Source organism: Gobio gobio (assembly GCF_949357685.1).
Source record: "Gobio gobio genome assembly, chromosome: 21".
NCBI lineage: Eukaryota > Metazoa > Chordata > Actinopteri > Cypriniformes > Gobionidae > Gobio > Gobio gobio.
Genome location: NC_137117.1, coordinates 45,275,026 through 45,280,989, shown reverse-complemented (window position 1 = coordinate 45,280,989; position 5,964 = coordinate 45,275,026).

Genomic DNA, 5,964 nt, shown 5'->3' with positions numbered 1-5,964 from the left:
TCCGCCTATAGTGCAGTTAAACCAGGGGTCGCCAACTAGCGGACTCCGGTCCAAATCCGGACCGCGAAGCCTTTTGACGTAGGCTAATGAAACAGTTAACGTTGCAATGCTCACTGTTGCGTTCAGACCCAGACGCGCGGTCAAGCATGCAGGTGCACCGGACGCGAATGACGCGACATGCACGCCGCTTAATTCGCGCCGCAGAATGTCTATTTGCGTCTTTGCATTGACTTAAATCACTCGCGCAAAACGCTTCATTCGCGTCCGGTGTGAATGCACCATCAGAGCAGAAAGCAGCGCTCAAGACAAGCACTTTTAGTTGAAGACCCCTGAGTTAAACCATGGCATAATACGTTTCTCATTTCGGCGTCTCACGCTTGCCATCCACGTCTACTCTTTTAATGGCCCAAACGAGTGCGGGCAGCCGCAGCGTGCCTGATGTTTTGTTTCCGGTCTAGCTACATCCGGAGTGGTGTTGTAGTTTTTCTAACGTTACTAGTTGCTGCAACAGCATGTGAAAAAACTACAAAGTTTGTTAGACCAAAAAGAACGTTAATCTCGCGATAAAAAAATTGACGCCGTTAAAATAGGTTTGCGTTAACGTCGTTAATAACGCGTTTAACTGACAGCACTAATTTTTTTTAAATCTAAAGTATGGGGTTTGTAACCAAAACTGGATGAATTAATACCCTGTATGTTCCACATTGTAATAATTAATTATCTCATTTTGTCAACAAGTTTAACAATTCTACAATCTTAATAGTGCTCTAGAGTAAAACAAACCTAAGTCTATCATAGTGTCAAAATATACATGTGTGAAGGTTTTTGTTTCTTTTTTCTTTTTTTTTTACTCACGACTACTGTTCCAGCCGTGTGCATATGAGTTTGAGAAGGTCCTTAATCTCTGCTTGGCTGGTGTGGCTCGGTCCTTTCAGGGCTGCAGCATAACTCCGCTGCTCTTGTTGCTCTGGCCGGTGGGGGTGTGGATGAGGACCAGGCCGCTGTTGTTCCTCACTGGAGCTGCTCTGGATCTTCTGAGGTTTTGGGGCCTGGAGATAGGGTCCTGTGGCGCAGGGTGATGCTGCAGTGGTGTAAGCTGATGGTGGTAGAGAGCAGGGTGTGGAGGTCCAGGCCACGGGCAGTGGGGTCCAGAATGCAGGTGCAGAGAGGCAGGATGTGGGTGGTGAGGTCCACCCACGGGTGTGGAGGTGCAGTGTGTTGGCGAAAGGGTACAGGCCTCTGGGTAGGGGCTGTATTGTAGGGCTCAGCTGAGTGTGTAGAGATGATGTTTTGTGGTGCTGCGTGAAGAAAGCGTCCCGCTGGTTGAGGGGTAGAGGCTAATCTGGCGTTCTTTAGGAAGCTGCCCAGGGCCACGTCTTTAAGCGTTTCAGCAAACACATGAACACAGTCTTTATGGAGTTGGACGTGGTCATGTAGGTGGTGGACGTCCAGTGTGGGATGATGTGCCAGGTGAACATTTGGCATTCCAGCACATCTACGTGAGATGTCCATGTTTGCTCTTTGTATGGTGCAAGTAGGGATGGCTCGATACCACAATTTTGTCTTCGATACGGTACCACAATCTAATACTGAAGTACCAATATTAAATCCATACCACACAGGGTCTGAATTTTGATGCGGGTATTGCGCATAATTTTACTCACTCTCGCAAGTTTTGGGTTTATGAAGCGGGAAATTACCGTAAAAGTTTATTATTAAATTAATCAACAAAGATTATCACATCAATCATCCATCCATCCATCTTCTTCCGCTTATCCGGGGCCGGGTCGCGGGGGCAGCAGTCTAAGCCGAGATGCCCAGACTTCCCTCTCCCTAGACACTTCCTCTAGCTCTTCCGGGGGGACACCGAGGCGTTCCAAGGCCAGCCGGGAGACATAGTCCCTCCAGCGTGTCCTCGGTCTTCCCCGGGGCCTCCTCCCGGTTGGACATGACCGAAACACCTTCCCGGGAAGGCGTTCAGGAGGCATCCGGAACAGATGCCCGAGCCACCTCAGCTGACCCCTCTCGATGTGGAGGAGCAGCGGCTCTACTCTGAGTTCCTCCCGAGTGACTGAGCTCCTCACCCTATCTCTAAGGGAGCGCCCAGCCACCCTGCGGAGAAAGCTCATTTCGGCCGCCTGTATCCGGGATCTTGTCCTTTCGGTCATGACCCAAAGCTCATGACCATAGGTGAGAGTAGGAACGTAGATTGACCGGTAAATCGAGAGCTTCGCCTTACGGCTTAGCTCTTTCTTCACCACGACAGACCGGTACATCGACCGCATTACTGCAGAAGCTGCACCGATCCGTCTGTCAATCTCCCGTTCCATCCTCCCCTCACTCGTGAACAAGACCCCTAGATACTTAAACTCCTCCACTTGGGGCAGGAACTCTCCACCAACCTGGAGTGGGCAAGCCACCCTTTTCCGACTGAGGACCATGGCCTCGGATTTGGAGGTGCTGATCCCCATCCCAGCCGCTTCACACTCGGCTGCAAACCGTCCCAATGCATGCTGAAGGTCCTGGTTAGAAGGGGCCAACACGACAACATCATCCGCAAAGAGCAGAGACGAAACCGTGTGGTCCCCAAACCTGACACCCTCCGGCCCTTGGCTGCGCCTAGAAATTCTGTCCATAAAAATTATGAACAGAACCGGCGACAAAGGGCAGCCCTGCCGGAGTCCAACATGCACCGGGAACAAGTCTGACTTACTGCCGGCAATGCGGACCAAACTCCTGCTTCGGTCATACAGGGACCGGACAGCCCTCAACAAAGGACCCCGGACCCCATATTCCCCCAGCACCCTCCACAGGATGCCGCGAGGGACACAGTCGAATGCCTTCTCCAAATCCACAAAACAAATGTGGACTGGTTGGGCAAACTCCCATGAACCCTCCAGCACCCTGTAGAGGGTATAGAGCTGGTCCAGTGTTCCGCGACCAGGACGAAAACCACACTGTTCCTCCTGAATCCGAGGTTCCACTATCGGCCGGATTCTCCTCTCCAGTACCCTGGCATAGACTTTCCCGGGGAGGCTGAGAAGTGTGATCCCCCTATAGTTGGAACACACCCTCCGGTCCCCCTTCTTAAAAAGAGGGACCACCACCCCGGTCTGCCATCCCAGAGGCACTGTCCCCGACCGCCACGCGATGCTGCAGAGGCGTGTCAGCCAAGACAGCCCCACAACATCCAGAGACTTGAGGTACTCAGGGCGGATCTCATCCACCCCCGGTGCCTTGCCACCGAGGAGTTTCTTGACCACCTCGGTGATTTCAGCCCGGGTGATGGACGAGTCCTCCTCTGAGCCCCCAGCCTCTGCTTCCTCAATGGAAGACGTGACGGCGGGATTGAGGAGATCCTCGAAGTATTCCTTCCACCGTCCGACAACATCCCCAGTCGAGGTCAACAGCCGCCCATCGCCACTGTAAACAGCGTTGGTAGGGCACTGCTTCCCCCTCCTGAGGCGCCGGACGGTTTGCCAGAATCTCTTCGAGGCCAGCCGATAGTCTTTTTCCATGGCCTCACCGAACTCCTCCCAGGCCCGAGTTTTTGCCTCCACGACCACCCGGGCTGCAGTCCGTTTAGCCTGTCGGTACCTGTCAGCTGCCTCAGGAGTCCCACAAGCCAGCCAGGCCCGATAGGACTCCTTCTTCAGCTTGACGGCATCCCTTACTTCCGGTGTCCACCACCGGGTTCGGGGATTGCCGCCTCGACAGGCACCGGAGACCTTGCGTCCACAGCTCCGAGCAGCCGCTTTGACAATGGAGGTGGAGAACATGGTCCACTCGGACTCAATATCTCCAGCCTCCCTCGGGATCCGGTCGAAGCTCTGCCGGAGGCAGGAGTTGAAGATCTCTCTGACAGGAGACTCGGCCAAACTTTCCCAGCAGACCCTCACAGTACGTTTGGGTCTACCGAGTCTATCCAGCTTCCTCCCCCGCCATCGGATCCAACTCACCACCAGGTGGTGATCAGTTGACAGCTCCGCCCCTCTCTTCACCCGAGTGTCCAAGACATACGGCCGCAGATCAGATGAAACGACCACAAAGTCGATCATTGACCTACGACCTAGGGTGTCCTGGTGCCATGTGCACTGATGGACACCCTTATGCTTGAACATGGTGTTCGTTATGGACAAACTGTAACTAGCACAGAAGTCCAATAACTGAACACCACTCGGGTTCAGATCAGGGGGGCCGTTCCTCCCAATCACGCCCCTCCAGGTTTCACTGTCATTGCCCACGTGGGCGTTGAAGTCCCCCAGTAGAACGACGGAGTCCCCAGTCGGAGCACTTTCCAGCACCCCTCCCAGGGACACCAAGAAGGCCGGGTACTCCGCACTGCTGTTCGGCCCGTAGGCACACACAACAGTGAGAGACCTATCCCCGAGCCGAAGCCGCAGGGAAACGACCCTCTCGTTCACCGGGGTAAACTCCAACACATGGCAGCAGAGCTGGGGGGCTATAAGCAAACCCACACCAGCCCGCCGCCTCTCACCATGGGCAACTCCAGAGTGGTAAAGAGTCCATCCCCTCTCGAGGAGTGTGGTTCCAGAGCCCAAGCCATGCGTGGAGGTGATTCCGACTATCTCTAGTCGGAACCTCTCAACCTCACGCACAAGCTCAGGCTCTTTCCCCGCCAGCGAGGTGACATTCCATGTCCCAAGAGCCAGTTTCCTTGTCCAGGGATCGGGTCGTCTAGGCCCCCGCCTTCGACTGCTGCCCGATTCGCTTTGCACCGGCCCCTTACGGTCCCTCCCGTGAGTGGTGGGCCCACGGGAAGTCATTTGTCATTTGGAAACTTTCTTGTAAGTAATTTCAGCATTACTGCGTGTCTCCATTCTCTCAAAATCAGCAGATTGCTTCTAGCTTGAAAAGACATCGCACCTGCTCAATAAAAGCATCTGCGCGCTCAGATTCAACACTTTCGCTTCCGTTGCAGGACAGCTGACGGAAATCACTGCCCACGTCTTTTTAAACCTCGCCAATTTGAACATGCATTTATAGCATTTCGTAATACATATGGGATGAGAGCTCATTGAGAGAGTTTTCTTTGCGCTCATACCAACAACAAACACACACACACACACACACAAGCCTAAAGAGCTCGCGCATTCCAAATTAAGTTGTTTTTCCTCAGTCAAATACACACAAAATTATGTCAAATGTCCATCTTTAGTGAGTCGTCACATAAACACAGTTGGTTATGTCTTTCGCAGATGTAAATAGTGCAATAGTGTGCGTGCAAATATTATGAGGTCTAAACGTCACTGGTTGAAACGAACGCTGGAGGTTTCTTTATATTTAAATGATACGATCTTATGTATGTGCGTTGATCAGTGTTAAAAGAAAAATGTCTAAATTAGATCGTTTGAATTATGCACTCGCCTGTCGATCTCTTAATGTCTTACAAGTCAGGAATTAAGTGACGATGCTTGGCAAGGTTTGATGATTCTTCAGCAGTTTTATAAGCAAAGTAATTCCAAATTTCACGTCTAACGTTACTCCTCTCTTTATTAATGAGTTTTGTGTGTGTTGAGTGAGATTCAACTGCTGTATTCATCTTGTTCTGTTGCCACATTTGCCGGTTTCACGTCAGTTTGGGTAGCGCTGCCACCTAGCGGTGAACTTAGGAACAGCAGCATATACCGAAATGAGCAAAATCATGATATCGTACCGTTTGAAATAAAATATATACCGGTATTTTTCCAGTACCGGTATACCGCGCATCCCTAGGTGCAAGGATGGAAGTCTGATCTGGGTAGGATGATGGAGATGATTACTTTTGAAGTTGGGAAGTTTGTGTTGCTTTAATGGCCACCCGTGTCACTGATTCTGCCACTCACTCTTGTTGTGCCCTTAGGTCATTCGTGCCTACATGGATGATGATGTGGCTAGGTTCACCCAAATTGTCCCTGTTCAGTTGTTGTAGGGCATTATCTGTTTTTGGGCACCAGAGTTTTA